The sequence below is a fragment of the Pristiophorus japonicus genome, chromosome 1 (assembly GCF_044704955.1).
Source record: "Pristiophorus japonicus isolate sPriJap1 chromosome 1, sPriJap1.hap1, whole genome shotgun sequence".
Taxonomy (NCBI): domain Eukaryota; kingdom Metazoa; phylum Chordata; class Chondrichthyes; family Pristiophoridae; genus Pristiophorus; species Pristiophorus japonicus.
Genome location: NC_091977.1, coordinates 363722238 through 363735054, shown reverse-complemented (window position 1 = coordinate 363735054; position 12817 = coordinate 363722238).

The window sequence follows — 12817 nt, the reverse complement described above, 5'->3', positions numbered from 1 at the left end:
GCTGCCGTGTTTCCTACATACAACAGTGACTGAACTTCAAGAATACTTCATTGGCTGTAAAGTGCTTTAGAACTTCCAGTGGTCATGAAAGGTGCTATATAAATCCAATTTTTTTTTCTGTTTAAACTCTGATTGTTTGCACTATTTGCAGCTGAGTTTATTAGAGGACAGAATCTCTTTCAAAGTATCGCTTAAATAATATAATTAGCCACGTGGGATTTAAATTGCTAACAAATATTCCTTCAGCCGCAACAACTTCAAGCCATATTGCATGGGTCATTGGTGAAATTAGCAGCTATTTATTTATTTTGAAAATCTTTTAATGTTATTTGCCTTTGACTAAAGGTATCAATATTTCCATGCGACAATAGTCATTGCCAACCAATTCTTTTGCTTAAGTTGATAAGCCAACAGCACAGAAAGTTATCGATTAGAAATTTCCCTTTTCATTATAATTGCATGCACTGATTGTGTATTAAACATGGAGGAATTTTAGTCCTTTACTACTATGCTTTGTCCTGTTTTGCTTACTGCTTCCAAAATTGCTCTCTGCGTAAAGTTGCGGTGAGGCCCATTAATGAAGATTTTGCACTTAATTATAGCTTAGCTTGGTACATGAGTGATAATTGTCATTTAAAAGTATCTTGAGTACTATTCTGTACCTCGCACATCTGGTGCATTTAGCAGGCAAATTTAAAACTGGCAGTGCAGCAACAGCTACAGATGGCTTTGTTTCAGTGACAGCTTCTTTTGTTTTGGGGCATCATTGGGATTACACACCATTAATGTATAATTTATCAAATGGGGATGAGGAGGAACAGGAGAGAGGACAATCCACGAGGAAACAGGGCCTTAGAGGCAGGTTGAAGCTGACATAGCAGCAGTGTAAGCATTCTGAACAGATGGTTCCACTGTACTTTTCATCTGCATTTCTGAGGTCTCCAATGCAGATGTTTCTTGTGCAGTGTGGGCCATTCATCCATGACTGCGATGGAGTTCTACATGATGAATTCATCATTATTCAGTGTGTGTTATGTGGAAAGAAGTGCTCATGTAGCCAATCTTATTCAGACACCAATCCTTGTTTATAAGCAAGCCCTATGGGGTCTGACTCCCAGTACATGCCCTTGTGTATCCAACAACATCTGCTCTTCACCATTTATAGACTGTGACACCTCTCCCAATTTTTATTTCCATTGAAGTCAATAGAAGTGAAAATTGAGATGGATCAACGGATGTTCTGGCCGATATCGCGTATTTTACACTACCATTCATAGTCAAAATGACCTCCAGTGAGTCACAGTTTATAAATGATGAAGAACAGGTGTTGTTGGCTACACAAGGGCAGACACTGGCTGGGTAGTAGTTTTCTATGGTTGCTGATGTGTTCATCCATTGTAGAAAAATAATCATCGGAGTTGGCGATTCGCTATCGACTGTTTTGCTCTACCGCCCAAGACCACTTTCACTCCTAGTGGGAGTTATTTTGACTTTGGGTGATAGTTTAAATGGACGATATTGATTCAGCCACCATTATACATCTCTCTCTCACAATTATTATTTCCATTGAAGTCAATTAGCAGCCGGAGTGCTACAATTGGTGCTCCTCACCTGGTTTACAGAGAAATAAATGGAATTATGGTGTGCCAGAGCTTCCACCTGCCATTTTGCTGCACTGCTGACTCCATCCCAAATCCCAGCGTGGCACAGCTTAGGCGCCCAACCCAATGAGGAGGTGGATGTTGTAACAGCATCTTACCATCGGAAAGGGACAGTCAGGACTTGGCCATGCCTTGGAGTTTCCTGTGGCCTCTGTTGGAGACAGAGCATCCACCAACCCCAAACAATGCCAGTGACATGGAGGGGACATGGACAGGAATGGGGGATCCCAAGCCCAGGAGTTCCAATGTCCTTGTCCTCTCAGAGCCCCAGAGGGTACTTGGCAGCTGGAATGCAGAGTGAAAGGAGGCATACCAGCAACTTTAGCAGCAGATTTGGGAACTACTTGGGTATCCAGGCCCAAATCGTGGACTGGACACCTGAAGAAAAATGTTAAGGGGCCGAAATTCATTGGTTACTGCAATGCCATTGATCAGCGATGTCACCGCCTGCTGCAAACTTCGGTTGAGTTTTTGCAACGGCGCAAAGAAATACCACCTCGCCTGCTACCGTCAGGGAAATCATGACATCAGTTCACATGCAACGCCTTGATCTTCAGTGTTTGTGCCTCATTTACCTGCTGCCGGGGGAACTCACCTCAAAAGGTTGCCATTCACAAGTCAAGGTTACAATGCCGGGGTGTTATATAATGGGAGTAGTGGTCACGGTGAGTGCTATGTATTCTCCTATCAGAGTGTGTAGGTTTTGGCTTGCTGCGGCTGCTGAGTACTTACCTTGATGACTACCATTTTGGCACATTGACGGGTTCCATTTTGGAACCATTGTTGAGTAGCATCTCGCTGTTACCTTTGGAAACTTAAGGGGGGCAGTGCTGGCACACCACATCGAGCTGCGGTGACTACTTCGAAGGCGCCGGCTACACAGAAGGGATATAGCCAATGTGGGTCCACACATGGGGAGGGGCCGCAGATGTTGGGGAAGGTGGCCTTACCTCCCCAGGGTTTACTGCGCGCATTCTTCGTACCTTGATATGTCTGAGGAGCAGTGCATAAGGCAGCTGCAGTTCTGCAAGGAATTGGTAACGGAGCTTTGCCACCTCCTGCACACAGACCTCAAAGCTGAAATTGGCAGCAGGACCTCGCTGTCAGTGCCAGTAAAAGTGACAGTCGCACTCAACTTCTACATTACTGGGTCCTTCCAGGCTCCTGTAGGCGATATATGTAACATCTTGCAGTTTGCAGTACATTGCTGCATTGGCGAAGTGACTGACACTCCCTACAGCAGGCGAATGGACTACATAAAGTTCAGCATGACCAGGGAGAACCAGGATCAGCACTCCTGTGATTTCGCCAGGTTAGCGGGCTTCCCCATGGTTCAGGGAGCCATTGATTGCATACATGTGGCATTGCGGGCCCTGCGCCAAAATCGCAAAGGCTACCACTCCCTCAACGTTCAGTTGGTCTGCGACCACAGGCAGATGATCCTCACTGTCAGTGCCCAATATCCTGGCAGCTGCCATGATTCCTTTATCCTGCAGGAGAGCAGTGTGCCACGACTGTTCCAGCCACCATATGAAGGGTGTGGCTGGTTGATCGGCGACAAAGGATAAGGTCTCGCCACCTGGCTGATGACTCCCCTCTGCAATCCCACCATCCGTGCCAAGCAGCGCTACAACACCAGCCATACCACAACCAGGACCATTACAGAGCAAACTATCAGGGTTCTAAAGCAGTGTTTCCGCTGCCTTGACCATTCTGGAGGGATATTTCAGTACACCCCTGATAATGGTGAAAAGGGACACTCTGTGTGCTGCATACTGCACAACCTGGCCATCGTGATGAGCAAGCCATTGTCACCAGGGATGGCAGCTGCACCTCATGAGGACAAGGAAGATGAGGAGGAAGACAAGGAACATCAGCCATGGAGGAGGCAGCCTGATGCTATTGCCGCTGCAAGAGCTGCTCGTCAGAGACTAACCATACAGCGATTACAGTAAATGATGTAACACATGTCGAGTGGCCAACCTATTCAATTGATGATGTGCTACATACATACATACATACATACTTATACACACACAATAACTGTGAAGTCACAAAATAACCTTTTAACAACAACAGGAGTGTGCCGTAAAGAAGCACAACACAGAACCATCATCAGCAGCAAATTATGAATGAAACAACACCCATGCAAACGTATTATGTACACGCCTTAATATTCCAAGGTGATCAACATATATGCCACGATACTATCATTGGTTAGTGGGAATTGTGCAGTGATTTATCACCCCTTCCCTTCCCCCCCCCCCCCTCCGACGTCTATTGCTCCTCCTCAATAGGGTCTCAGAGCCTGCAGCAAGGCTGGCTGAATGTTGCTCTGGTGGCGTCACAGAAGTCCCCATCAGCTTGGGCCCTGGAAGTCACTGCTGTGGACTGTACCACCTCAGCATGGGCGGCAGCAGTCTCGGCTGGATGGGTTGCACACAGCGGCACGTGCAAAGACGGAATAGCAGTCATGGGAGGCGGAATGACGTCGTCCTGAGAGAGGACATAATGTTCAATCTTGACCAACAAGCTGCCACTCCCGGGGGCAGAGCCTCAGCATCTGGAGCAATCTGGGGGAGCACAGATTGTTGACCAGCTTCGGAACTGTTAGCTCATCGTTGGACTGATGGGAACCCAGACGGGATGGCAGCAGTCAGTACTTGCGTGGCATCAAGTTGGCTCTGCATCAGAGCAGAGCGAGTCTGCATCAGGGTAGACTGCGTTTGCCTCAGAGTAGAAAGCACATTGATGCCACCATGCACTGACGACACGACAGAATGCAGGCCTTGCTGCGGCCTTGTGTTCAATGGCTACTGCCAAATCAGCCATAGCCCACGCAATCATGTCTGGGACCCCATGGTCACTTCTGGCCTCCAAGATCCATTGGTATCTATCAAGGATGGGCTCGGTGGGCAGCTGAGTCATAAGTGGACTCCTTCACCCTCATAGCAAGTGCATTGAGGCTCTCAGGCATCCTTGCCAATGCACCCAACAGATCGCTGTGCATCCACAATTATTGTCTTGCGATAACCTCCAGATCGGGGTCATAAGAACATAAGAAATAGGAACAGGAGTATGCCATACGGCCCATCGAGCCTGCTCCGCCATTGAATAAGATCATGGCTGATCTGATCATAGACTCAGCTCCACTTCCCCGCGCACTCCCCATAACCCCTTATCGTTTAATAAACTGTCTATTTCTGTCTTAAATTTATTCAATGTCCCAGCTTCCACAGATCTCTGAGGCAGCAAATTCCACAGATTTACAACTATCTGAGAGAAGAAATTTCTCCTCATCTCTGTTTTAAATGGGCAGCCCTTTATTCTAAGATCATACCTCTAGTTCTAGTCTCCCCCATCAGTGGAAACATGCTCTCTGCATTCACCTTGTCAAGCCCCCTCATAATCTTATACGTTTCGATAAGATCACCTTTCATTCTTCTGAATTCCAATGAGTAGATGCCCAACCTACTCAAACTTTCCTCATAAGTCAACCCCCTCATCCCCGGAATCAACCTAGTGAACCTGCTCTGAACTACCTTCAAAGCAAATATATCCTTTCGTAAATATGGAAACCAAAACTGCACACAGTATTCCAAGTGTGGCCTCACCAATACCTCATATAGCTGTAGCAAGGCTTCCCTGCTTTTATACTCCATCCCCTTTGCAATAAAGGCCAAGATATCTTTGGCCTTCCTGGTCACTTGCTGTAACTGCATACTATCCTTTTGTGTTTCATGCACAAGCACCTCCAGGTCCCGCTGTATTGCGGCATTATGCAATCTTTCTCCATTTAAATAATAACTTGCTCTTTGATTTTTTCTGCCAAAGTGCATGATCTCACACTTTCCAACATTATACTCCATCTGCCAAATTTTTGCTCACTCACTTAGCCTGTCTATGTCCTTTTCCAGATTTTTTGTGTCCTCCTCACACATTGCTTTTCCTCCCATCTTCGTATCGTCAGCTAACTTGGCTACGTTACACTCAGTCCCTTCTTCCAAGTCGTTAATGTAGATTGTAAATAGTTGGGGTTCCAGCACTGATCTCTGTAGCACCCCATTAGTTACTGGTTGCCAACCAGAGAATGAACCATTTATCCCAATTCTAACAGAAAACAGTTAGCCAATCTTCTGTCCATGCTAATATATTACCCCCAACCTCTGAACTTTTATCTTGTGCAGTAACCTTTTATGTGGCACCTTGTCAAATGCCTTCTGGAAGTCCAAATGCACCACATCCACTGGTTCCCCTCATCAGAGAACTGCTGAGCATCACTCAGGTGCGCACTCACCCTCTGCGGAGCTGGCCCCTGGGTTTCCACTCCCACATGGCATTGCTGCAGGCCACTAGTTTCAGGAGCATCACCCACCTCCAACTTCCCGACCCGCCCTCCTCATGGTGTACCCGCTTGTTGAGGCCGCTGGCTCCTCAGTAACTGGCAGAGAAGTGTTCTCCGCCTCCTCCTCATCATCTCCACCATCGCTGGTACTGGACGGCTCACATACAGGCTCCTGGGCCTCTGGTTCATCATCTGAAAGCACAAAGCCAGAGAAGAGTGGTGACCTGCAGAGGAGGGGGCCAGGACTGGGAAAGGCATTCTAAAATGCCAGTTTCATGGAAAGTGGTGTCATGGCTAAGTGGCCTGATAGAGAATGCAAATGAACTCAACATACCTTCACTGTCCCAACTGCCACTGCACCCACATGTGCACCCATGAGGGCCGAAACGCATTCCTCCACCGCACTGAGGGCCTGGAGGTCAGGGTCCACTCTTCCACTCCGCATCTATTTGCGCTGGTTATGCGCTAGCTTGGCCTGCAAGAAGCAACCAAACGTCTGAGTTAGTGTCCTTCTATCCTTCTGTCTGAGGTGCCTTACATAGTTGAATAGATGTTACTGGATAGGAGTCTTCACAGGTCGAAATTTGGAATAGCTACACGCACTAGGTGTGGCAATGCTGGGATTTGGGGGCCTGCATCTAACTGTTAAGGTGAGGGTACCGTCGTCCGCACACATCTGGTGAGTGAGAAGTTAACAAGACCAGGGGTAGGTTTCAACAACGGAGTAGGAAGTTTAACTGCGTATACAGGCCCAGATTGTGGCAGAGACTACAAATGCAAACTTTGCATCTGTGCTCACCCATGAAGAACATGGGGTCGAATACATACTGATTAAGGAGAGACTGCACACACTAGACATTGAGCTCAGAGCATGGCATGCTAAAATTCATGTGAAAGGTACTCACAATAAAGGTCCCACGTCAGGTCATTGAACTTTTTGCTACATTGGGTGGCAGTCCTGGGCATTGTATTTCTCGCAGGCATGCTGTGTGCAACTTCCTTCCACAATCTTTGGAACGTCTGTGGCTGAGGCCTCCTGCCAGTCTCACTCCGCAACAATTCATGCCGCCTCTCCACACCATCCAGGAGTGCATCCACGGTGGCATCGGAGAACCGGTGAGCACGCTGATCAGCTCTCGCCTCGGCCATCTTCCCTCTTTCATTAAGAGTGTGTAAGCAGGGAAGATAAGCATGGGGTGGTGCCGCGCCATTTCACTGCCTCAATTGAGTCCAGATGGCACCCATATGTCTGTTGCGCAGCTACAAATGCTGAATAACGGTCAGATTTTACTGCCCACTTATCACCGTTTAACGCCTTAAGAGTGACATGAACTGCCTGATTTACTGCTCTAATCCCCTCTTCAGGCAGTAAAACTGAATTTCGTACTTGGCGGCAGTAATTACCGCCAGGCGGTAAAATCAGCGACCAGGCAGTAAAATCACCTCTAAATGGGCAATACCAAATTTCCATCCCCAAGTGTTTTTAATGTGGTTTGCTTACAAGGGGAGATATAGGGGGTACCAGCCTCCAGCATCCTCACTATGCCAGGTAGCCAAGCTGCATCCTTCACTGCATTGTAAATGAAGGGACATCAGAAATAGGAGCAGGAGTAGGCCATTTGAACCCTTGAGCCTGCTCTGCCATTCAATATCATGGCTGATCTGATCATGGACTCAGCTCCACTTCCCTGCCTGCTCCCCATAACCCTTTACTCCATTGTCACTCAAAAATCTGTCTATCTCCACCTTAAATATATTCAATGACTGCGGCAGAGAATTCCACAGATTTACAACCCACTGAGAGAAGAAATTTCTCCTCATCTCAGTTCTAAGTGGGAGGCACCTAATTCTAAGACTATGACCCCTAGTCTTAGTTTCCCCTATGAGTGGAAATATCTTCTCTGCATCCACCTTGTCGAGCCCCCTCATTATCTTATAAGTTTCAATAAGATCACCTCTCATTCTTCTGAACTTCAATGTGTTTAGGCCCAACCTGCTCAACCTATCCCCATAAGTCAACCCCTTCATCTCCGGAATCAACCAAGTGAACCTTCTCTGAACAGTCTCCAATGCAATTATATCCTTCTTTAAATACGGAGACCGAAACTGTATGCAGGACTCCAGGTGTGACCTCACCAATATCCTGTATGGTTGTAGCAGGACTTCTCTGCTTTTATACTCTATCCTCCTTGCAATAAAGGCCAACATTCCATTTGCATTGTTGTACCTGCATACTAACTTTTTGTGTTTCATGCACAAGGACCCCCAGGTCTCTCTGTACTGCAGCACTTTGCATTTTTTCTCCATTTAAATTATAATTTGCTTTTCTATTATTTCTGCAAAGTGGATAACCTCACTTTTTTGCAAATTATACTCCATCTGCAAATTATACTCCATCTGCCACTCACTTAGCCTGTCTATGCACTCTGCAGATTTTTTGTGTCTTCCTCACAATTTGCTTCGTCACCCATCTTTGTATCATCAGCAAAGTTGGCTACATTACATTCAGTCCCTTCATCAAAGTCATTAATATAGATTGTAAATAGTTGAGAACCCAGCACCAATCCCTGCTGCACCCCACTAGTCACTGCCAACTGGAAAATTACCCCTTTATCCTGACTATCTTTTTTCTGTTAGTTAGCCAATCCTCTATCCATGCTAATATATTACCCTTAACCCCGGAATTTTATCTTGTGCAGGAACCTCTGATGTGGCACCTTGTCGGCCACTGCTTATCAACCGTCCAATACTTTAGTCTATTTTCCCAAACCACTTTAGCGAACTCTGCCCTCATACCTTTCTATTTTCCTTATTTAAGCTTAAGACCCTGGTTTGAGAACCAACTTTCTCACCCTCCAACTGAATTTGAAATTCAACCATATTATGGTCACTCACTCTTAGAGGATCTTTTACTCTAAGCTCATTTATTAATCCTGTCATTACACAGTACTAGATCTAAGATAATCTGCTCCCTGGTTGGTTCCGCAACATACTGTTCAAGGACACTATCCTGGATATACTCTATGAACTCTTCCTCAAGGCTACCCTGGCCAATTTTCTTTGTCCAATCAATATGAAGGTTAAAATCACCCATGATTATTGCCATTCCTTTATTACAAGCCTCTATTATTTCTTGATTTATACTTCGTCCAACAGTGTAGCTACTGTTAGGGAGCCTATAGACTATGCCCACTGTTATATAGCTAAACTTGTATTTACTCTGTACAGCCACCAGAGGGATCATCCCCTGGAGTCCCAAGGGATCCGATAATCCTTTGGGAGCACAGGTACTTAAGGAGGCTTCACAGGTTGGAGAGGCACTCCGGACACCTGCAATAAAATACTAAGGTCACACTTTACTTTGAGCTCAGTGTTCAGTCTGACGCTTTCTCCATACACAACAATTGGTGACGAGATACAGATAGCGAACCCAAAGATGCAGAGAACAGTGGGCATCCTGGAGAAATTCTCGGAGGGAGATGATTGGGAAACTTTGTGGAGTGACTCGACCAATACTTTATGGCCAACGAGCTAGATGGGGAAGAGAGCACTGCCAAACGAAGGGCGGTCCTCCTCACCGTCTGTGGGGCACCAACCTATGGCCTCATGAAGAATCTGCTCACTCCAGCGAAACCCACAGAGAAATCATCCGACGATTTATGCACACTGGTCGGAGAGCATTTGAACCCAAAGGAAAGCGTTCTGATGGCGCGGTACCAGTTCTACACCTACAAAAAGGTCTGAAAACCAGGAAGTGATTAATTATATCGCCGAGCTAAGGCGCCTTGCAGGATATTGCGAATTGGAAGGACATTTGGAGCACATGCTCAGAGACTTTTTCGTACTTGGCATTGGCCACAAAACCATACTTCGCAAACTTTTGACTGTAGAGACCCCAACCTTGAGTAAGGCCATAGTGATAGCCCAGGCGTTCATTGTCACCAGTGACAATATGAACCAAATCTCTCAGCACACAAGTGCTGCTACAAGTACTGTGAACAAAGTGATATTGTTTTTGAATTGTAACGTACAGGGCAGGTCACACATACCTGCAGCTACACGTTCGCAGATGACTCAGAGTCCACCATCAAAGGATGATGAATGCAAGGCCATTAACACCTCGTTGGTGCTGCAGGGGTGATCATCATTTCCATTCATGCCGATTCAAAGAGTACATTCGCAAAGGCTGCGGAACAATGGGACACCTCCAACGAGTGTATAGGCGAGCTGCAAAGCCTGTTAAACCTGCAAACCACCATGTTGCAGAGGAGAACAGATCCACGGAGGATCACAATGAACCAGAGCCTCAGATCATGGCGTCAGAGGTACTTGGGGTGCACACATTCACTACGAATTGTCCCCCGATAATACTGAATGTTGAACTAAAGGGACTCCCAGTGTCAATGGAGCTGGACACAGGCGTGAGCCAGTCAATCATGGGCAAAAAGACTTTCGAACGGTTGTGGTGCAACAAGGCCTGAAGGCCAGTCTTAACTCCAGTTCGCACGAAACTAAGAAATTACACGAAAGAACCGATTCCTGTAATCGGCAGTGCTACAGTAAAGGTCTCCTACGATGCAGCGGTGCACAAACTACCACTCTGGGTGGTACCGGGCGATGGTCCCACGCTGCTTGTCAGGAGCTGGCTGGGAAAGATAAGCTGGAATTGGGACGACGTCCAAGCGCTATCGCCTGCTGACGAAATTTCGTGTGCCCAGGTCTTTAAAAATTTCCTTCGCTGTTCGAACCAGGCATCGGGAAATTCCAAGGAGCAAAAGTGCAGATCCACCTAATTCCGGGGGTGGGACCCATCCATCACAAGGCGAGAGCAGTACTGTACATGATGAGAGAAAGCGTAGAGATCGAGCTAGACCAGCTGCAAAGAGAGGGCATCATTTCCCCGATCGAGTTAAATGAGTGGGCCAGTCCTATATTCCCAGTCCTCAAGGGAGACGGCACCATCAGAATCTGTGGCGATTACAAAGTAACTATCAATCATTTCTCCCTTTAGGACCAATACCCATTACCAAAGGCCGACGACCTCCTTGCAATGCTGGCGGGAGGAAAGACATTCACGCAGCTGGATCTGACTTCAGCCCACATGACGCACGAACTGGAGGAATCATCGAAGGCCCTCACCTGCATCAACACACACAAAGATCTTTTTGTTTATAACAGATGCCCATTTGGAATCCGATCGGCGGCGGCGATATTCCAGAGAAACATGGAAAGCTTACTGAAGTCAGTCCTACACAACGTGGTCTTCCAGGACGACATCTTGGTCACAGGTTGGAACACAGTTGAACATCTGCAGAACCTGGAGCAGGTACTTAGTCAACTCAACCGCGTGGTTAAAACTCTCAAAGTGCGATTTCCTGGCACCTGAAGTGGAGTTCCTGGGAAGGAGGATTGCGGCGGATGGCATCAGGCCCACCAATACAAAGAGGAGGCATCGAGAGTGCACCGAGGCCACAGAATGTGATGGAGCTGCAGTCGTTTCTGGGACTCCTGAACTATTTTGGTAACTTCTTACCAGGTCTCAGCACACTGTTAGAACCACTGCATGTCTTACTTTGAAAAGGAGACGAATGGCTTTGGGGCAAAAGCCAAGAAAATGCCTTTGTAAAAGCTAGAAAATTGTTATGCTCAAACAAGTTGTATGATCCATGTAAGTGTTTGGTACTAGCATGTGATGCGTCGTCATATGGTGTCGGATGTGTATTGCAACAAGGTAATGATTTCGGGAAACTGTCACTGGTTGCTTATGCATCCAGGAGTCTGTCTAAGGCTGAGAGAGCCTACAGCATGATTGAGAAAGAAGCATTAGCATGTGTCTATGCGGTAAAGTAAATGCATCAATATATGTTTGGGCTAAAATTCAAATTGGAAACTGACCATAAGCCACTTATATCCCTGTTGTCTGAGAGTAAAGGGATAAATACAAACGCATCGGCCCACATCCAGAGATGGGCACTCACGTTGTCCACATACAACTACGCCATCCGCCACAGGCCAGGCACAGAAAAATGCGTCGATGCTCTCAGTAGGCTGCCATTGCCCACCACAGTGGTGGAAATGGCGCAGCCTGCAGATCGAGCCATGGTTATGCAAGCACTTGAGAGCGAGCAATCACCCCTCACTGCCCGGCAGATCAAAATCTGGACAAGCCACGACCTCTTATTACCTCTAGTCAAAAGCTGTGTACTTCACGGGAGTTGGTCCAGTGTCCCAGTGAAAATGCAGGAAGAGATAAAACCGTTCCAGCGACGCAAAGATGAAATATCTATACATGCAGACTGCCTTCTGTGGGGCAATCGAGTAGTGGTTCCAAAGAAGGGCAGAGACACCTTCATCAATGACCTCCACAGGCATCGTAATGATGAAAGTGATAGCCAGATCCCACGTGTGATGGCCCGATATCGATGAGGACTTAGAGTCCTGCATTCACAGATGTAATACATGCTCGCAGTTAAGCAATGTACCCAAAGAGGCACTGCTAAGTTTATGGTCTTGGCCCTCCAAACCGTAGTCTAGGGTACACATCGACTATGCAGGCCCGTTTTTGGGTAAAATGTTCCTTGTGGTTGTAGACGCGTACTTCAAGTGGATTGAATGTGAGATAATGTCGGCGGGTCATGTTTGCCACACACGGCCTACCCGATGTCCTGGTGAGCGACAATGGGCCATGTTTTACCAGTGCTGAGTTCAAAGAATTCATGATCCAAGATACTGAGAATGACATGAATAGCACGTTTAGCGAGTTGGTCACACCGCAGGTAAAGGGTACTCAGCCAGATAGTAAATGGGTGAC